The sequence below is a fragment of the Mustela lutreola genome, chromosome X, assembly GCF_030435805.1.
Source record: "Mustela lutreola isolate mMusLut2 chromosome X, mMusLut2.pri, whole genome shotgun sequence".
NCBI classification, from domain to species: Eukaryota; Metazoa; Chordata; class Mammalia; order Carnivora; family Mustelidae; genus Mustela; species Mustela lutreola.
In genome coordinates, this window is record NC_081308.1 from 3,687,168 (window position 1) to 3,709,209 (window position 22,042).

A 22,042-nucleotide genomic window follows, 5' to 3' on the forward strand; every position below is an offset into this window, starting at 1 on the left:
CGGAGACTGAAGATCCCGGAGAACATCCATGTTCTTCTAAAAAGGACCTGAGTACTTCATTTCGCTGGTGCCCTAATCTACCTCCCTGTAGGTTATGCCGAAAGAACCCTTTCTTCAAGGAGACTCGGCAATGAAGAGGAAAGGATGGAGGGTAGGCGTACAGACGGGTGGAAATAAATTCAAAACGCAAATCAGCGTAGCGTCATGCGTAGCCCCGTGTGAGCTCGCAAGATCTTAAAATGCGAATTTTTACTTTAATGGCTTGGAAGCGGATGATTATAGTTTGAGGTGTTATAAAGATACAATACAATGGCTACTTTTTTAAAGGGTCTTATACCTTATAGCTATATATATATATATTTAAAGGGTCTTATATACAAATGGCTATCAGACACATGAAAAAATGTTCACCATCACTAGCCATCAGGGAGATTCAAATTAAAACCACATTGACATACCACCTTACACCAGTTAGAATGGCCAAAATTAGCAAGACAGGAAACAACGTGTGTTGGAGAGGATGTGGAGAAAGGGGAACCCTCTTACACTGTTGGTGGGAATGCACGTTGGTGCAGCCTCTTGGAGAACAGTGTGGAGATTCCTCAAGAATTAAAAATAGAACTTCCCTATGTCCCTGCCATTGCACTCCTGGGTATTTACCCCAAAGAGACAGATGTCGTGAAAAGAAGGGCCATCTGTACCCCAATATTCATAGCAGCAATGGCCACGGTCGCCAAACTGTGTAAAGAACCAAGATGCCCTTCAAAGGACAAATGGATCAGGAAGATGTGGTCCATATACACTATGGAGTATGATGCCTCCATCAGAAAGGATGAATCCCCAACTTTTGTAGCAACATGGACGGGACTGGAAGAGATGATGCTGAGTGAAATAAGTTAAGCAGAGAGAGTCAATTATCATATGGTTTCACTTATTTGTGGAGCATAACAAATAGCATGGAGGACATGGGGAGATGGAGAGGAGAAGGGAGTTGGGGGAAATTGGAAGGAGAGGTGAACCATGAGAGACTATGGACTCTGAAAAATAATCTGAGGGGTTTGAAGTGGTGGGGAGGTGGGAGGTTGGGGGAACCAGGTGGTGGGTATTATGGAGGGCACAGATTGCATGGAGCACTGGGTGTGGTGCAAAAGTAATGAATACTGTTTCGTTGAAAAAAATAAATAAATTTTAAAAATAAATAAATAAAATATATTTTTTAAAAACACTTTTTAAAAAAGGTCTTATACTTTATAGCAATATTTTTTTTAAGGGTCTTATACTTTATAGCAATATATGGACACGTGTTTAGATGAATCTCACGGTGCCATCATGAGAACAGGGCAATAGATGAGGTTAAATAGGAAAGACCAGACCATGCAATCCTTATTTCTCAAGCTACGTGATGGGTCCATGGGATTCATGACTCCCCAGTCTTGAAATCCTCTATAATAAAATATCCAGTCACATTTCAACTGGCTAGAATAGGATTTTCAGTATTTTTTTTTTTTTGAGGATACGAATCAGTATACAAATCAAAACACTAGGCAGAAATACACAGAACAGAATACACCAGACCCCTATTATCGTCAAGGTAAAAAAAAATACAATAATGATAATGAGGAAGATTTGTAATAATCCTGAAGTGGCTTTTGCTCCCAAACTATGGGACGTGTAAGGTTCGAAATGGCACAACAAAGCGTAAGAGACTCTTAATCTCAGGAAACAAACTGAGGGTTGCTGGGGGGGGAGGGGTGATGGGAGGGTACGTGCTACGGGGAATGCTGTGACTTGTGTAAGATGATGAATTTGTTTCAGACCTATAGCCCTGAAACAAGAAATAGATTATATGTTAATTTAAAAAAAAAAGAAAAAGAAAGTTCAAAATGGCATAGATACGGATAGATACAATGTAAAGAAAGACGTGGATGTATATAGAAATGTGGATACAATTTCAGTAGTACAAATGGAAACAGTATGATGTAGACAGAGTTAGAAACATGGTATCAAGTTGGGAGATCACAGACATACAATATATCCTCATGAGTCAAGACATCATACATGGATGAAAGATGAATGTCGATCTAGAGTCATGGACTTATAAACACATACAGACGCTGTTGATTAAGATACCGATAGACAATGCTCACTGGATGTTTAAAGATTCAGAAAATTATTTGCAGAAAGGATACATGTGGTTTGGTGTTTCACCACTGGCTTTGGGATGATAAGTGATACAGTTATCCACAACTTCTGTTTCCTATAATACTTCTCATTCCTGCCCTATAAGGAAAAATGCACTGTCCTTCAAAATCTCCTTCAGGGGCACCTGGGTGGCTTAGTCTGTTGAACGTCTGCCTTTGGCTCAGGTCAGGATCTCAGGGTCCTGGGATCGAGCCCCGCATCGGGCTCTCTGCTCAGTGGAGAGCCTGCTTCCCTCTCTCTCTCTCTCTGCCTGCCTCTCTGCTTCCTAGGATGTACTTTTATATCAAAACCCACATCACGGGTTGAGAGAACGAGGTTGCTTTTTAAAGTCTGGATCACGGCCAACAGAAGCACGTGGCCACGCAGCCAGCAGGACAAAATGTAAACTCCGTGGGTCAGCCCTGGAGGTCTCTCGGCAGCAGCACATTCCTGCAATTTCATGCGTGTCTGTCGGAAAACGCTAGAGGGGGGTGCGGGAAGGAACGGTGCCCACGTCACCCTCAAGCGTTTCCTACAGGAGAAGGTTGCAAGCGAATGCAAGGAAACTCTGTCAAAGATATTGTGCACCTCCGTGGCTGGTCCACTGAGGTTTTCTGCAGGAAGGTGGCATTTCGGTGAGCTGAACAGCCTGGGGACCAGCGAGGGGGCAGGCCGAGCCGACCAACACAAGCGAGACTCTGAGTGGAACATCAAAGACACATTAGGTGCCCCCTAGCTTCCACCCTCCATCTCCATCGAACCCATCTCCACGAGATGCTCTAGAACACAGTCTCAGCATTTGCATTTGGGAGTCATGAAAATGCAAAGACTTCTCGGGGTCCGAACCACGGCAGCAAAACAACAGAAGGAACAAAAGGAGAGAAACATTAACAAAGTATTAGGAGATACTGCCATGTGGTCCTGGAAGGATGCACAAAATATCTGTGTGTCCATAATGACGAAAACGGATGATGGAAGAATTAGGTGGATGCAGGAAATCCTCCTCCGAGACGCAATGTCCGTCACTGAGGTGGGGAAGTCCAGCACCCAAGCCATACAGCCGAATTCTCCGTGCTCCCCTCCTTGCATGGACTTTAAGCAACTTGCTTGGAAAGCACAGAGGATGGAAAGGTGAGGGGTCAGGAGACTTCTCAGCGGAGGAACCCGGCAACGCACTCCTACATCAGCAGGACGATGGGGATCAACATGAACCGGGAAAGTCACGTACATCGTACACACCCTTGACAGAGTGATAAAGACCATTCCTCTTTGCACAACCTGCCCCCCAACCCCAAACACTCAAGACCCTCTCACGTCAGACAGACCCAAATAAGGGGACGTTCTACATGCACACCGCACAAAGACGACGGTCGTGAAAGACAAGGTCACCGAGAGCAAGAGCTCCAGATTATGGGACACATGAGGGAAGCATCTGCAAGGTGGTTCCCAGGAGGGGATCCCAGAACGGAAAGGGAGCCGTAGGTAAAAACGGGTGAAATAGCAGTAAAGTCTGGGGTCTGGTTAGCGGTAATGGGCGGGTGCAGGCTCCTTGTTCAGGACGGACGTCCCAAGGCGATGCAGTCTGCTAACTTGGTACAGATAAACAGGCACTCTGTAAGCCCCTCACATGGGGTTTTGTAAATCTAGAACTCCCTTAGAGCTTACTTCTAAAAATGAAAACAATTGCAAACATTGTTTGTAAAATTGTATTGCAAAATTGTATTTGCAATTTGCAGAAGTTTGCAAGTTGCAAAATTGCATTTGCAATGTGCAAAGTTGTTTGCAATTGTATTGCAAAAAATGTCCTAAATGGAAAAAAAATGGGGGGGGGTTATATTTTGTACAATGATCAGCATGTAAGAATCAGCCCAGGGTTGGGAAAGGGGTTCTGCTACCTTCCTATTGCGAAAACTCTCCTCGCCCTGGAATCATCAGCTCCTGGTTTTATCAGGAATCAAAGCTCCGATGTATTCCAGCAATAGTAACAAAGTTCTAGTTCTAAAATGTGTCTCACTTAAATAAGAATGGACCCATTTCAAGCGCTTTTTGCATTAAGGCATCGTGGGGGAAATTGTGAGAGTGTAGGACAGAAGCACTGCGCCCTCCCCGAAGTTCCCAGCTCTCGAGCTTAGGTCACAGGGCAGGGCACTGTCCCACACAAGTCACAGTGTCTAAGTCAGCTGTTCTTCTTTTTCTTTTTTTTTTTTAAGATTTTATTTATTTGACCAAGAGATCACAAGTAGGCAGAGAGGCAGGCAGAGAGAGAGAAGGAAGCAGGCTCCCCACGGAGCAGAGAGCCCGACGTGGGGACTCGATTCCAGGCCCCTGGGATCATGACCTGAGCCGAAGGCAGAGGCTTTAACCCACTGAGCCACCCAGGCAGGCGCCCCTAAGTCAACCATTCTTAAAGCTGACGTCGGCTTCCCCTCTGATCTGGATGAATGTCCTCGACCTACAGATTTCCCTGCCTTGAAGAGTCTGTCTTTTGTTTGTTCATCTGTTACGGGGTTGTTTGCTTTTTTTGTTGTTGTTGTTGTTTTCGTGATTTCACATACAAGTGAAATCATATGGTATTTGTCTTTCTGGGTTTGACTTACTTCACGGAGCATAATTTCCTACAAAAAAAAAAAAAAAGTCTCCAATCCAGAGAACTGCGGGTCTCCAGAGGGAGTGCCATGCGGGGATGGCAGAAGCAGGTGAAGGGGATTCAGAGGGGCACCGTCTTGGTTATAAAAAGAAATCACGAGGGGGGAAAAAAAAATAAAGGAAATTACCAGGATGAAACCTACAGCCCAGGAAAAAGAGTCAATTACATTGGAAAAACGTGACAGAGGTCACTAAACTTCCCGTAGGGAGAGACAGTAATACACAGCATTCCGAATCAATAGCATACCCCGGAAACTAAGATAACATTGTATGTTAATCATAGGGCAACTTTAAAAAAAAAAAAAAAAAAAAAAGGTTTCCCCCAAGTCATCACCAGGGGAACCGACAGATCTCGTGCAAAGACAGGACACGCACAGACCAGCCCCTGCGGACCGGGGGTCCTGTTCTGCCTCCCCTCTCCCCCTCCAGCTGAAGATCTCCCCTAGAGTCTTTCCGCAAAATCATTCACCTTGTGAAATTTCTGCAAAGAAAAAAGTAGGTTTCGGAACTGATCTCGTGCGCTTGGTGCTATGCATGTGTAGGCTGAGTCGGCAAACGGGAATGGATCAGACCCTGAAATTTCAGGGTCTTCACCTTCCTTTTGTGTCAGTGTTTTTGGTGTTTTTGTTTTGTTTTGTTTTGTTTTGTTTTAAGTACTGACCAGAAGCACCTGGGTGGCTGGGTCGGTGACGGTCTGGTTAAGCGTCGGCCTCCAGCTCAGGTCAGGATATTGGGGTCTTGGGATCGAGCTCTACTTTACTCTCGTGGCTCAACAAGGAGTCTGCTTCTCCCCCTGCCTCTCCCCTCCGCTCATGCGCTCTCCCCAATAAACAAAATCTTTAAATAAAATATAATAAATAGGACTGGCCGGCTGTGAGCCGTCCGGGAAAAATCACAGGAGCTCCGTGTGACTGGGTTTCTTTCCACGTAAATGAAGCAATACGAACGTTTGTGCGGTTTCTTACGAGTCCTCGCAACGTGTGATTCTGAATTACTGCCTCATATCGTCATGAATAGCCCAACAAACTGTAGGCTGCATGGGATACAGGTAATTTAATCCTCAGCGTGATCATCAGTTGAATCACCAGTCAGGCGGATTTTTGTATTCCCCCAATGGAAGGTCGGTAGAAACCTGTACTCTTCTAGAATCCTGGCACCATGCCGTCCAGACCCTCCAAAAATTGTAATACGTAAAACTGAAATAGCCACGAAGCTTACATAGTGTCAACGTGAACGCTGTCCTGGATTCCAGAGAGGCCGGTGCGTCCTGCAAGGCTGGTCGGGGAGGCTCTCGGAGTGGAGGAGGAGGAGAGAAGGAAGGAGGGGAAGCAGCTGGGTCCCATTTGTGAGCTGCCCAGGTGAGGACCCGGGAGCAGCCAGTGCCAGGACGAGCCCCCCGTGCACCACCCACCACAGGCGGGCTGCCAACACCATTAGGGACACATGCAGTTTACAGGGTCCTTCCTCGAGGGGGAAACTGCCAACCCACACGGTTGAAGAGAAACCAGAGGGAGCCAAGACCATGGATGACATGTTTCAACTCCTGACGACCCAGGGATGCCCCGGGGAGGTGACACAAAACAGCCCAGGGCTCCATGCTTCGCTCTGGGAATGTCATCAGGCCCCCGCAGGTGGGCAGGCTGGGCTGTGTTTCGTCTGAATGAAGCAGCATACTTGGGGGGCAGGGGGAGGCAGACAATGCTTAAATACAGGATTGCAACCTGCATCCCCTTCTTAGTTACATTTTTAAGATTTTGTTTATTTATTTGATAGAGGTCACAAGCAGGCAGGAGGCAGGCAGAGAGAGAGAAGGCGGGGTGGGGGGGGAGCAGGTTCCCCACGGAGCAGAGAGCAGGATGTGGGGCTCGATCCCAGGACCCTGAGACCATGACCTGAGCGGAAGGCAGAGGCCCACTGAGCCACCCAGGTGCTGCATAAGTTACATTTGCAAGACAGAAAAGGTCCAGGGAGCTCTTGGAAAGATTGAGCAACAAAGCTGTAACAATCCAATTAGTCAGTGTAACCAACCTGTTTCAGGTTTTACTGAGCCTGTTACAGTATTACCGAAAGCACGTACTTTTTGTCTTTTTACAAATCCGGGGACGCCTGGGGGACTCAGTGGGTGAAGCCTCTGCCTTCGGCTCAGGTCATGATCTCACGATCCTGGGATCAAGCCTCGCATCAAGCTCCCTGCTCAGTGGGCCGTCAGCTTCTCCCTCCATTCCTCCCCCTGCTCGTGCTCTCTCTCAAATGAATAAATGGTTTTTGTTTTTTTTTTAAAGATTTTATTTATTTATTTGTAAGAGAGAGAGAGAGAGAGAGCAAGCACAGGCAGACAGAGTGGAAGGCAGAGTCAGAGGGAGAAGCAGGCTCCCTGCGGAGCAAGTAGCCCGATGTGGGACTCGATCCCAGGACGCTGGGATCATGACCTGAGCCGAAGGCAGCTACTTAACCAACTGAGCCACCCAGGCGTCCCGAATAAATGGTTTTTAAAAATCTTCAGAACCCGCTCGCTTTGGCAGCACATACACTAAAAATCTTCAGAAAGACAGGTTTCCCAATTAAAAAAATAAACCATACACTTAAGGAAATAGAGATGAGTATTTACAAAATGTATTACTTAAATTATATAGACATATAAATTATATATGCTGATGTGTATTTATGAATTTACATATGTATGCTGGTATTTATATATTTATATATAATATAAAATATACATAAGATTAAGAAAATGGAAAAATGTCTATAAATAAGATACATAAATATATAAAGTGTCAGTATACATGTAGGTTATTTATGTACATGTATGCATGTTATGTATATTTTATATATGTAAAACCAACATAAAATGCCATATATTTATATATTTATATAATATATATATTTATATATAATATATAAATTATATATAAAATGAAGATAAAAATATATATACATATGTGTGTGTGTCTGTATAAATATTTATGTATCAGTACATATGCGAGGCACTCATGAAAGTAAACAATTTCTGGACACCTGGGTGGCTCAGTCCATTAAGCACCTGCCTTTGGCTCAGGTCATGATCTCAGACTCCTGGGATCGAGTCCCGCATCGGGCTCTCTGCTCAACGGGGAGCCTGTTTCTCCCCCTCCCTTGGCCGCTCCCCTCAAATAAATAAATAAAAAAAACAAAACAAAAAACTAAAACTAAACAATTTCTGGTTCATTTGGACGTGACTGGATTCAACATGCAGAGACATTCTATTGTGAAATTAAGACACAAGTTGATTTATGCAAGTTGGTGTAAACTTGGTATATGACAATATGTCTTTCTCGTCATTCACGCAAGGAAACCCTGAAGCAACATAATTACGGCGTGAGCTGGTGGACGTGATCCATGAAACGCTCATGGCGGACTGAAACCTCGTACAACACCTTTGCCCAAAGTCTAAGTGAGGTAGGACATGACTGTTTCCTCTTCAGGATGCGCTACGGTTGGATTTCTACTAGGAACCCACGCGGTCAAGTGTTTTGCTGAGATGGTGTTTTTCCAACATTATGCATCACGAGGAACTTCTGATTTTGTTTATTAAGGGTTTTTGTGTGGAGTTTTGGGGGAAGGTTGGGTTTTGTTTGTTTGTTTGTTTGTTTGTTTTCGTTAGGATTCTATTTATTGATTGGAGAGGGAGAGAGAGGGAGACAGATTTTGAAGCGGACTCCAGAGTGAGTCCAGAGCCCAAGGCAAGGCTCAATCTCTCGACTCTGGGTTCACAATTGGAGCCAAAACCAAAATGTCAGATGCTCAATGGAGCCACCCAGGTGCTCCCCGTCTTGTTGTTTCATAATAACCTTGTTGGCTGTTTTTGCACAGTCTACAATCCACCCACCGAGCCCTCCATTCACTGAAGTTGGCTTGCTGTAAGCTCTAACAAATTCAGGTTGCTCCCACTTTGGGCTCTGCTGTTTTAGCATCCCTGCTCTCTCCAGAGGTTACCCCCCCCCCCCCCGTCTGTGGGGGATACGGATTCAGGACCTCCTCGTGGGCACATGCAATTGCAAATCGTACGGATTCCTCATAGAGCCGCCCCGCATTGCTACGATCACGTTGCATTTTTTCAATTAGATGCAGTAAGACAGTCCCAGGAACTCCGGATACAATAGAACAGGTGTAATCCTAGAGTCAACAGAAGTGATGCGAATGTGGTCTGCCTCTCAAGACAGTTTCTTGCCCTGTACTCACCCTCCCTTGCACGACGCAGTGAGAGGATTCGATGCCTACAGGGGGAGGCGAAGGGGGCCTGCAGGTGCTGTGGCCTGGCATACTGGGTCAGGAGGGAGCTAGGTCAGCAGGAGACGCACCTGCTTCCTCCCTGCAGGGAACCGTCATAAGGGAGCCGGGGGGTGACTGGAGCCCAAGGATGAGCACAAACTACTCTACTTTATTTCTCTGCACATTTAACTATTTTTTAAAGATCTTTTACTTATTTATTGGAGAGAGAGAGTGCACGGGAGTGGGAAGGCAGAACAGAAGCAGAGTCCCCGATGAGCAGAGGGTTCGATCCCAGGACCCCGAAACCTGACTCCAGCGGACGCTTCCCCGACTCAGCCACCCAGGCGCCCCTGAACATTGAACGATTACTTAATTTCCATGTAACTCAGACTTTCCTCCTGGGTGGACTTCACCCTTCCCCTCGGACAGAACAATTTTCTCCCGAGACAACCTGCTGGGGTCCGTTTCAGCTGCTTTCCATGAAGTCTGGGCTAAGAGACCCAAGTCAAGCACAAAGATAGATGCTGGCCTTAGGGGGCATTTTTTGGTATTTACTTTCTGTTGTTTTTTTTTTTTTTTTTTAATGTTTGTTTCTGCAAATGTCTACTTTTCACTGCTTCTAGTTCTCTAACGGCATGAATTCCCAATCATTCTCCATGGTAGGATCCTAACAGTATGAGCTCTTTGCACAGAATGAGCTCACAGGTGAGTGGTTTTATATACATACATATATATGTCCCCTGGTGTCCCTTAGGCCAGGCAGCCTTCTTATCTCCAAGGCTCCAGGTTGCCTCCCTACCCCGTCTGGTACATCTTCAGCTGTCTGTCCGCCTCTAGGACTTTGTCCTGTTCAAGCGGGTAAAATGTCCCAGTGTTGCCATTGTCATCTGCAAACTATAAAAATGAACCTGACTGCTAACATCGAAGCTCTACAGACCTGGCAATTTGGCCTTGAACTACTTATCAGCATTGGATTAAGCCATTACTTATTTAATTTATGTATTTAATTTATTTATTTAATGAAGCCATTATTTAAGGCACATTGATCAGCACTGAATGAAGCCATTGTTTTCCTTAACAGAGAACATAGGACGTGAGAGATGAAACCCATAAAAACATTCACACACACACACACACACACACACACACACACAGGAAGAGAGATTCTGACATAAAACGTTTTTGTTCCTAATCATAAGACGGTCATTCATGTTTTACTGTTTTTACCCACCCCACAAGGTTTTTTCTTGAATATCGATGATTGAAGGGCAAAATGGCATTGTTGTACAGATGGTCATATGGATAATAAACAAAAAATAAGCAATGGGGTCTTCTTTATATGGCTACTTCTTAGCCTTCAACAGATATTGAATTAATAAACATAATAGGGAGGAAAAAAAATACCCAGTTGATTCCTGCAGAATCTCACTCTCTCTCAGTTCCTCTCGCTGCTCTGTCGGTAAAATATTGGGGCGCCTGGGTGGCTCCGTGGGTTAAAGCCTCTGCCTTCGGCTCAGGTCATGATCTCAGGGTCCTGGGATCGAGCCCCGCATCAGGCTCTCTGCTCAGTAGGGAGCCTGCTTCCTCCTCTCTCTCTGCCTGCCTCTGCCTACTTGTGACCTCTGTCTCTGTCAAATGAATAAATAAAATATTTATTTATAGGGGCGCCTGGGTGGCTCAGTGGGTTAAGCCACTGCCTTCGGCTCAGGTCATGATCTCAGGGTCCTGGGATTGAGTCCCGCATCGGGCTCTCTGCTCAGCAGGGAGCCTGCTTCCTCCTCTCTCTCTGCCTGCCTCTCTGCCTACTTGTGTTCTGTCAAATAAATAAAAATAAAAAAAAAAAATCTTTAAAAAAAAAAATATTTATTTATATATATATATATATATATATACACACACACACATATATATATAGTATAAGGATTCTCAGAACAATTCCATGATGATCGCTATATAATTTGGGTAACACTCATTACGAAGAATGTCGAATTATCTAATTATCTGTCACGTCCCTGACTCCATTCGTGGGAGGCTGCTGGAGTCCTTTACTGGCCTGTCTGCAGGGTAACATCCTAGAGTCGGGTAGGACAGGCAAGGTTCTCCAAACTGGGTGGAGCTGGGATCCTCCTCAGGAAAGAGTCTCGGATTTGGAGCTCTTCCCATCCGTTGGTAGCACTTTTGCATGATTTTTGAGAGAATTGCCACCAGAAAAAAAAAAAAAAATAATAATAATAATAATAATAATCATGAAACCTCTCTCCGGGACATCATATACAAGGATCTCCAGCTCGGCCATCCGAGTGGCATGGCCTATTGAGGTTGGTGCGTAAAGCCAGAAGATCACACATCATGGATAAAAGAGAGCCTACTGATGGGGGCACCTGGGTGGCTCCGTGGTTTAAAGCCGCTGCCTTCAGCTCAGGTCATGATCTCAGGGTAGGGTCCTGGGATCGAGCCCCGAATCGGGCTCCCTGCTCAGCGGGGAGCCTGCTTCCCTCTCTCTCTCTGCCTGTCTCTCTGCCTACTTGGGATCTCTGTCCAATAAATAAAATCTTGAAAAAAAAAAAAGAGAGAGAGAGAGAGAGAGAGAGAGATTCTACCAAGGTGGCCAAGTATGAGATGACTTATCTGTGATTTTTCAATCTCTGAGGCTCAGGGACAGTGGGATTCCTGGCACTGGTCACGTTTTGGATCCGCTGACAGAGCTTACTGTTGCCTCACGTGGATTTTCACAAGGACTCCCAGGAAACGGCTGGGATGGGTGAGAACACGTCCACCACCGAGGGCTCGTGCAACCAGCACACCCAAACGCGTCTCGGGGGCGCGCCCTTCTTGACGAAGTCCAAGTCATCAGCTTTATGCCTGTATTTACTCACAGGTTTGCCGAAACGAAAACCAGTGTTTTACAAATACGGGGTTTGACAGCTTTGAGAAAGAGAACCAGCCACACACATATGGCCTGTGAAGATTTCTTTCAGATCCTCGTGGGAGCTCTTTGCGGTTGTGATTTGCTACCGTCTCCTGACGAGGGGAATCTCTGCATCTTATCTAGTTACGTCTCTGATTCCTTCAGCCTGGTAAGGAGCCATGAGACCCCATCACTCCCCCAAATCGGGAGACAGCTCAGAAGCAAAGGGAAGGCAAAGAAAGAAAGGCAGAACCCATGCTACACACCCCAAACAGGAGGGGTGACACATGCATGAGCCAAAGACCTTAACCACGTTCTTATGAGCACATCGGAGAGTTCTGGCATATTCCAAACCCATCTCTTTACTACCAGCCCTGAACATCTGCCCTAGCCTGCAACTGGCCCGTAGAACACGTTCCAGCAAAGAGCTCCAGGGAAGAGGGCAGGAGCAAACCCAAAGTCCAGAGCTCTCGTGCAGAAAGAAGCTAGTTTCCAGAAAAACACAGAAATAACCTCAGTCATGCGATTTCTTTCCCGCCAGGGCCAAGGAGCTCCCCTCCTGAGTGCACCATACTGGTTTATCATGTTGACCAAAGCCACCAAGGCAGTGAGTCAACAGAACCCATCACACGGTGGGCAGAGGGCTACACAGACGAGAGCCGTGGCCACCATACCATCAGATGGTCTCCATCCTTTTTGTATGGTATGCTTTTTTTCTTTTCTTTTTTCTGTTTTTGGAGTATCATTGACACACAATTAGTTTCAGGTGGTCAGTGTTTTTGGAGAAGAGCACAAGTTGCCTATCCAACCAGGCAGGAAAGATCCAGGGCTCGCCACATGGTCCCACAGACAGAAGAAGTCCCAAGCAGTTCACAAAAGCACACGAAATGCGAATTCATTACATTTCCGTGAGTACTACAATATGCTTGCCATCACGTGTGGGTAACAGATTTCCCAAGCTGTAGTTTCTGTGCACCCTACTCCGTCAATACTGGAGACCAGCGTGCAAATGCACTCGCCACAGACAAGACTTTCTTCTGGAAAATGCAGGACTGTCTATCACCCGAGATCTACCAATGTACTCTATGTGTATGGTACTTTTGATGTTTAATGCTTACAGTATTTTTGATACAGTCATTTATCCTGTAGGCTGTATATTTACCAAAAAACTATACAATACATAATTGTGTGTATATATGTATCTAAATGAATTCATTCATCGAGATATCTAAAAGCTAAAACAGAGATGTATAAAAGCTTTTCAATGAACTGCGAAATAGACCAAGTTTAAATGATGAAAGCTTTCTCCATCAATTACCTAAATTGCATGGAAAAACAAGTTTATAAATGAATAACACACAAGGACAATTACGAGTGCATATAAATGTAATCTTAAACCCTAGTGATTGTATACGTATTTACATGGAATTCGGCGAGCTAAATAATGCAAGGTTTCTAGATATAGTTTGCAAATAACATTATTTTATGCAAGAAACAGCTGGTAGTTGGGGCACCTGAGGGGCTCAGTGGGTTAAGCATCTGCCTTCAGCTCAGGTCATGATCTCAGGGTCCTGGGATGGAGCCCCCCAGGCCATCAAGTTCCCTGCTCAGTGGGGAGTCTGCTTCCTTCTCCCTCTCTGCCTCTGTGTTTCAAATAAATAAGTTTAAAAAAAAAAAAAGAAAGGAAAATGGGTCTTGGCTACATTTGTGCATCTGGGCATCTGTGTACACGTTTCAATCATTACCACATTCCTTTAGCCCACAAGGGCGTTACTGACTGATTTAGAAAAAGCAGGTGAGAAACCCTCCCCAGGGTTTCTGAGAGCAATACCCATTCCGTGTCGCAGACCAGCCAAGGAAGGCAACCCTGGTCCCTGCCCCAGCTCTGAACCAAGCCTCGGTGATGCTGAAATGCGAAACAAGGAAAGCGACCCTGAGAGCAAATCCCATCAGGGCGATGGGAGCAGAGCAAGAGACCTTTGCCACACTTTGCAAAAAAGAAGCCTCAGCCTTCTCAGTGCGGTTTCCAGTCAGCGCCACTCAGGGTCAGTAACCGTGGTTCTTTGTTTCAAGGGTCCAAAACCCCAGCAAGGAATGTGACGCCAAACTCACCAAGTCGTTTGTTTTTAAGGTCCAAAAAGAGCAGGCCAAGGTGCACGCTTCAAAGAGGGGGCACTTTGCAAAAATTTGCAATCTTTGTATCCTTTGCTCTTCCCCGGTGGCAGGGACACGGTGGGGGCAGGGGAGGGGGCACAATGGGGGGGGGGGGGGAGGGGCACAACCAACAGAACCGAAAAAGGGGTAATGGAGCCTAGGGGAGCAGCTAATGCTGGCCGGTGTGTAACTTACTCAAATTCCAAGATTCATAGAGGGCAGTGGTGCTTGTCGGGGGGCTTGGGAGACCGAGAAAGGGGCTTTAGGAATTAATGAGCGTAATCTCTTAGCTAAGCCAGATGAGCAAATGTGAGACTTGAGCAGCACAACCCCCGACCCAGTGTAAGCAACACGGTGCCGTTCGCTGCAAAGTTTGCAAAGAGGCCAGAACTCAGCTCCTGTGTTCCTACCCCAATAACCTAAAATCTAAACATGCACCTAGGATGATAACTTCCAGGCCCAGGTAACTCATCATGCCGTGAGGAATTGGCCTTTCGGAAACCAGAAGTCTCAGCAGCATGAACAGGCAGAACCAAGAAGGTCCCACTGTCATCCCAAAATAGCCCTCGGTTCCTGTAGCAAATCACTATTTATAGAACATTCATCTTAAAGAAAGGCACCCAAACAAAACCCTGGATTGTTTCCACACATTTCCACACACCTGGGAAAGCACAAGCCATTTCGTTAGCACCACCCCGCATAAAGATCTGTCTCCTGGGGACTGATTTCGACGAGGTTAAGGCTTCCTGCTTCCTAAATGATGCAAAGGTGATGCTTTCTGCACTCGGGAATCGGTTCACTACAGCTTCATGTTACTGTGTAGGTTATGTTCGTTGGGGTTCACTTTGTTTTCCTGAAGGTATCCCTTCTGGGAGGAAGAGAGGGCTGGGAGAGATACAAGGACCATTCTGGAAACTGGCCAGTTTGCACGGGCACATAGAGCTCAGGCAGGCACACCCCTGAGACCAGGGAACTCAACACTCAAGTGTCTGGACTTTGAAGGGAGCCCTGGACGAACGCGGGCAAGCTTCCATTGTTGTGAATTTAAGAGCCTTTTACCTTTGTTGAGTTGTAACTACTGCAGAGAGAAAAGCTTGGCCTACAGGTCTGTGCAAAGGCAGGCCACGGCGAAATGGCAAACCTGTAAGGCCTTGATTTCTCCGCCCTGCTCATTTCTGCTCCTCCGTCCTCCCCGAGAAAAAGGAGGGCTGCCCATCCTACCACTCACAAGGCAAAGAACAGCGAAGGCTTTGAAAGGCCCCATGTAGATTGTTTAGAGAAAAATGACAAAACGGGAAAACATTCAGGGGGGGGTGGCCCCTAAATGGGCAAACGCCATCCATGGCGTCGGGAACTGCTAGCTGGTGAGCCTCAGAAATCCGTTGTTACCACACGGAGGGCACAGTCTGTCTTCAGATCATTAGTACTATTTAGCGTAATGAAGGAGAACAGGACGTCTGTGCTCCCCAAAAATTAAATAAATAAATAAAAACGATGCGACTTGTCTCATCGAACCCCTGAACGTATTTTTTTCTCATTGGGGAACCTAACATCTATTGTAAACGTGGAAAACCTTATAAAAAGAACCACAGAGTGGTTTATATACTGCTCCCCCCCACCCCCCAAAAAAAAAAGAAAAGAAAAAAAAAGAAAAAGTGTTCCTGACAGTTAAAATCCGCATACTGAAATCGGCTCCCCCCATGTTTGGGATTTAAGTATACTTGAGTCAGAAAAGCCTATCTGCCCGCTGAGGATTTAGGGACGTCAAATATGTTTATCCTGAAACGTCAGTGGAGTGAGATACATTCCATCAACAAGTTGCCGTCCTCATCATACTCAGCCACGTACTCCGTGTATCAAATACCAAGCTGGACTTCAAACCACAGACTCTTTAACAGAAGCCGGATTCCCAGGCACTTGAATGTTTACTTTTATAACAACCACCGCCAGGCTTTTTTTTTTTTTTTTTTTTTTTCTCCCCTCCCTGTGGTCGGGGCATAAGAGGGACCATATTCTAAAGAGTTCTGAAAAAGACCCTTGCACATTCTGAATGCAACGTAACAGGCTTAGCCAGTAAGCTCAAGCTATCCCTTGAGCCGAGACCAGAAGCTTTCCACAAATTACTACAAAGGAACCCAAATGAAAAGGCCAAGTTCAGAAAGAAAGAGAAACCTCCATATACTTATCATTAGTCTACACATTCCATGCCTCCCCCCCCCCAAAAAAAAAAAACTTGCCACAATCCTCAAGTTCATTCACTTGCAAATTTAGCAACAGCTCTGTACCTGCTTTATGCACCTCCTGGGGCAATCAGTTACGTATCAAGGATCTTTTCTATTCTTAGATTTGCTCAAAATCGGCTGGACCGCAGCATTTAAGACCAAACGTACATTCAGCAATATTTGTTGAAGAAAAAAAAAAAAAATACAAAGGAAAGCAACCATTCCTTTACCCCAGGAAAACAGGTCAAAACACCTTAAAGCCGGCCTCGGATCCCAGCTATTATTATGAAAATACAATTATCATTCAGTTCCTGCTCCACATCATCCCGGGCTCCCCCCAAAGAACACAAGTCTCTCATCTGAATTCAGGGATTTAAACTGATGAAGTAATTTTCCACTTGCTACAACTGGTCCTGATCATTTTCTTCCACGCCAAGATGATACTCTTGAAAACTGCTATAGCTCCAAATTTATGCCATACATTTCAGCCATATATATATATGGCCATACATATATATAGCATTTCCTTGGATAACACAATTCTGGAAGTCTAATCTGAAAAAAAAAAAAAGATACATAGTTGCAGAGCCTTCCCTACCCCCTGGTGAAATTCTTATGTTCCCATATGGGGACAAAAACAAATACAAAATCTAGATTTTTTTTTTTCTTTCTGGAAATAAGGGATGGATGCCAGCATGGGCTATTAACGTGTTCTCTAGTGCTCCGTGCACACAAGGAAACCTATCCTGAGATTTTTTTTTCACGCTTCCTGTTAACGTCTTCCCGCAGACAACTCAAGGCACGTAATCCTTCTGCACTCCCCCCCCCCTTTCCCCACCGCCCCCACAAAAAGTGCAGATTTCGGTGCAATGTGCTCATTTCTCTGCGTTCTGCCACCCTCGAGGAAGCCGGCGAGCACGTCTCTTCCCACCGTGGAGCCGTGTGAGCGGCGGAGGTTGGCTTTGTTCTGACGGGAAGTCGGATCTGTTTCTCCCCTGGACCTTGAATTTCTGGCTGCAGGACGTACCTCCCCACTCGGGCTTCAGCCGGCCCCTGTGTGTTGCCTGCGGAACGCCCACACAGGCTGCGAATTCTGCATCAGGATAACTAGGTCTCCCTCAACTTTTTCTTGCCTCCTTTTACCCCATTTTTTTTTTTCCCTCCTTTTCTGCGTCCATGAAATCTTGCTAAGTGCTGACTCTGGGCATGGCCCTCGCTCGCCCCACCTCTCACTAGAAGGCAGTTCAGGCAACGCGCCCTTGATGCCGAAGCCAGAGATCCCCTTCTCAAAGCATAGGATATGAGCACAGAAAACCGTCCCCCCCTCCCCAACTGACCAAATGGGGGGGGGGGGGTACCAAATCACAAGCAGAATCCATACTACCACCTTGTGGATTCTGCTCGCAAGGACAGCACCTGCTAGGTTTAAGAACCCCCACCCAGCAGCCCTCACCCCACATTTCCTAAGTTGGTCCAAAAGCAAGACTGGGATCCACGGTGCCCGCTCGCCCCACACTCGCCGGCGCGCTCGGGTTCCGGCGCTCCGCGCGCCCCCGGCGCCTGGCCCGAGCTGCGGCCGCGACCCTCCGCAGGGGCCGTCCCCCCCACAGCAGATGCCCTCCTCCCGGACCCCAACGCGGCCTCCGGCGCCCCCTCCCCAGCCCCGCGGCTCCGACAATACACAGACGCACACCTGCAGGTCGGTTGAGCACAAGGAGTCCGAGCGAGCACCAACCGCAGCCAAAAAAAAAAAAAAAAAAAAAAAAAAAAATGCATAAAATAAAGGCAGCGAGGCTTTGCTGGGGCAGGGCGGGAGGACGCAGAGGCCGTGCCCCGCGCCCTCCCGGCCGGACGCGCGCTCCCAGGTGGTCCCGCGGGCCCGGGGTGCGGCGCTCCGGGCGCCCCCGCCCCGGGAAGAAAGGGCGCTGTGTCTGGCGGCGAGCAGGCGCCGAAGTGCTGCGCCCGGGCCCAGGGCTGCGCGCCGCACGGGGCCCCGATCCCGGCGCGCGGACCCCAGGGCCGACCCGCGAGACCCGCGCCCAGCACTCGGAGCCCGCGCGCCCTCTCCGGGCCGAGGGAGCCCGGGCAGGGTGGGGGGGGCGCGCGCGGGGAGACGGGGGGCGTCCAGCAGGCAGACGGGCGAGCGCGCCCAGGGAGGCGGCGGGCGTCCGGGAGAGCGGGCGGGGGAGGGGACAGCCGAGGGGTCGGCGGCGCGGCCGCGGACCTGGGCCCTGCCCCCACCCCCGCCAGCCCGCGGCCCCGCGCCCCTGCCCCGGCGCAGGGTCTGCAGCCCGGCGACACGGCGCCCCTTCCCACTCCCGCCCGCACGTCCGCAGGTCGGGCCACGCGGGTGAGGGCGCAGGCGGAGGGGCGCCGCCGCGGCCTGGGGGAGGGGGCGGGACTCAAGTTCGCCGGCTGCCTACGGGGTCGCTCAGCCCGGCGCCCACTCCCCGCTGTGCCCCCGCCCCCGCCTCGGGCAGCCGGGAGCTGGATCTTAGCGACCCCCTCTCCCCACTGGAGTGGGAGGGGGGCTAGGCCGAGCTGCGCGGGATTGGGGTGGGGGGGCAGTCATCGGCCGCGGAAGCCGGGGGTTGGGGGGCAGGAGGGAATTTGTAGCGCGGGACGGCGGAGAGCTTGGGATGGGGGTTTCTGCTGGGTTCCCCGAGGCCAAGGGGTGGGAGGCACATATAGGAAGCGACTCCTACCTCCAGACCCCTACCTCCAGCGCAGGCCAGGGGACCGGCCGGCCGTGCCCCCTGCGAGCTCTGCTCCCGGGAGCCGGTTTCTCTGTGGGCAGCGACTTGGGGTCGGCATCCCCCGGAGACCCAGCTAGGGCGCCGGGCGCCCGTTCCCGCAGCGACCAACTTTTGTGGTCCTGCAGACACGCAGGCGGCGCGGGGATGCTGCTCGCCAGGCAGCTGCGCGCCCCCCGAAAAGGTCCAGGCCAGACCCAAAGGCTCCCCGAAGCTGCAAAACACCGCCGCCACCACCAACCTCCCCCACCACCACCACCGTTCCGCCGCCTGCCTCCCCCCTACCCACACGCACGGGAAAAGGGGGGCCTGGAGCCCGCTCCCCGGCTTTGCAGAACCCGCTCGAAGCTACCGTCATTGGGCTTCCACTCGGGGTCTCCGGCGCGCCCGGGTCGCTCCCCAGCAAAGCCCAGCCAGGTCCTAATCAATCACGTGCGTTATTTCGTGTATCACATCAGCCGTCATCTTCGACGAGGCCGGCAGAGGATGGAGGAAAAAAAAAAAAAAATCGCTTAATGCAACCTCGGCCAAGCCTGTTTTCTTTTTTTCCTCTCTGGTTAACCCCCCCCCCCCCCAAAGAAAGCCGCTCGGGAGCTGGTAGCTGACAGTTTTCTTAAAGAAGAAGGAGGAAGTGGGGTGGGGAGGGGAGAGAGAGAGAGAGAGAAGGGAGGAAAAAAAAAAAAGCCAAAAAAGCTCGTGGCGGCTCACAGTCTCCAGAAGTAGCCCTGTCTTTATCTCCAGTCCCGGTTTGCAGAGAACTGACGCTTTGCTCGAGCTCTCCCTCTACTGCAGATAATTTTTTTTTCCTCCTCTCCCCGCCACACTCTTCTGTTTATTCGTATGTAAGACAGCGCTACTTTGTAAACACATCACACACGGCCCCAGGGCCGTTCAAAGAGCTGATTGCAGCAAAATACTTCCAAACCCCGGGGAGGGGGGGGGGGGTCCCAATTTTTTTTTTTAAGTCAAAAGGAAAAAAAAAAATTAAAAATGCAATGTTAGTGTGGATCTGTGCATGAAGCTGGCACAGGACCAGCCCCACATATCCGTCCACACTCCCACCCACACCGAAGAAATGGAGCGGCAGATGGGCGCAAGTCTTGTCCGAATTTCCAAAATAAAATGAAAGAAAAGGCCTGGAGGAAGTGGAACTCGAGCGCCTTTGGGGAGGCTCTGGCTGGGGCGCACACGCACGTCCCAGTGTTGAAAAGGCTTGGAAAATGCATCCATAACCCAGAGACCCATCTTAACCCGGCACCTACCTTAGTCGCGGAAGGGCTGCGTTGGCAGGAATGGCTGTTTTCCACACATCCAGATTTTTCTAGGGAACCCTGACGGAGGGCAGGATTCAGGAAGGCTGTGTTGAGTCCGGGAGTCTGGGCTTTTTCCAATCCACCTCCTCCCCTTCCCTAGATCTGCTCCTCCAGAGGAATGTGGGGACCACCGCCGCGGCCGTTGGGAGGAAATTCGTTGTTTCGGCCCCAAAGAGGAGGAAAAAGCCACCCAGTGAGAGCAGGAAGGGCAGAGCGGGGTCTGAATGAGAGCTCTGTGCGGAGAGACAGAGACGGGTCTGCCAGGGAGAGGGGAGACTGGCGAGAGAGCTCCTGATGTCTCCCCGATCCCCCTCTGCTATTGGACCAAACTGAATGAATTTTACAAAGGCAGCAGCCAATGGATCTCCGCACTCGGTCCCATCACTACAGAAACCACATCCACCGCTACAAGCCAATGCAAAGAGCAGCTAATCCCAGTGCAAACCAGCTGTAACAGAGATCCCCGGGGCCAGGGTGGCGAAACAGGTGAGCGCGGCACGCGGGGCCACCATGCCACTGGGGCGCGGAACAAAGCTGGCTGCCGCCGGGGTTGGTTCTGCCCTCCTCCACCCCAAACACGCTACAGTATTTGCAAACATCTTTAACTCTTGGAGGGTTTGCACCGCAAGAAGGCTGGCAGAGAGGAGCCCTGCGGTTGGGCTGACGAATATATTACTGTAACAGGGTGGTGGTGTGGTTACGCTGGAAGCAACAGTATCTTTTTTTTTTTTTTTTTTTTTTTTTTTTTTTTGCATCAAATTGCAATGGAAGGTCTGTGAAGGACAGAGCCTCCCTAACGCCCAGGTGATGGGCCCATACCTTTTGTTTGCTTCTTTTCTGACACAGTCATGTTTTGGATGAATACAGCACTGGAAGAGGTTTTTAGGATTTGGCCTGTTATATAGTTTAACACCTCAACCCTGCTTCCGGGGTCCAGTTAATCCTTCCCTGGCCAACTTCAAGTTTGCCGGTAGGACCTGGTATGTCTCCTTGGCTTGGAGGGAGCTGGCTCTGCATGGGCCGTGTCTGAGGTCTCTAACCGATAAGTCAGGGGACGCTGTACCAACGCAGATGCTACAACCACATTGCTGGGGCTCGAGTTGCACACGACCTTAGGCGTGGATTTAAGTGTTCTGTCTCTGTCTCTGCATCTGTAAAATGGAGAAGATAGAAGTAGGGACTTGCTTGTGTCATCGTGATAGGAGCTAACCCAAGGACTCAACATACAAGAAGCTCTAAATCAGGGATTGCTTTTCCTAAAATTATTTCACAGGATGTATCTATGGAAGGCTGTCTTTATTGAAGAAAAGGTTTTTTTTTTAAGATTTTTTTATTTATTTATTTGACAGAGATCACAAGGAGGCAGAGAGGCAGGCAGAGAGAGAGCAGGGGAAGCAGGCTCCCTGCTGAGCAGAGAGCCTGATGTGGGGCTCGATCCCAGGACACTGGGATCACAACCTGAGCTGAAGGCAGAGGCTTTGACATATTGGAAAGTGGGTCCTATTCTGTGAATCTGAGAGATTACATCCGTCAAAGTGTGATTTAAAATCGGTTTTTTGTGGGTTTCTGGGGATGATTAAGTGAGATGCTATGTATGGAAACACCTTTTACCAA

General features: G+C 48.6%; 1 protein-coding gene across 8 annotated transcripts in view; it reads right to left on the reverse strand.

Annotated features, from left to right (window-relative positions):
- NLGN4X (neuroligin 4 X-linked) overlaps nt 1-20,910 on the reverse strand; it is a 301,233-nt gene extending 280,323 nt beyond the window's left edge. For 2 of the 8 annotated variants that reach the window (XM_059158046.1, XM_059158039.1), the window contains exons 1-2: nt 20,378-20,910; nt 19,411-19,580 (exon numbers count right to left, since the gene is read on the reverse strand). The gene's annotated coding sequence lies outside the window, so the exon portion shown is untranslated. Of the gene's footprint in view, nt 1-18,055; nt 18,074-19,067; nt 19,301-19,410; nt 19,581-19,823; nt 19,929-20,377 lie in introns of those variants that run through there. The other 6 variants (XM_059158041.1, XM_059158042.1, XM_059158040.1 and 3 more) reach the window with 6 other exon arrangements.
- Nucleotides 20,911-22,042: the final 1,132 nt, after the last annotated feature.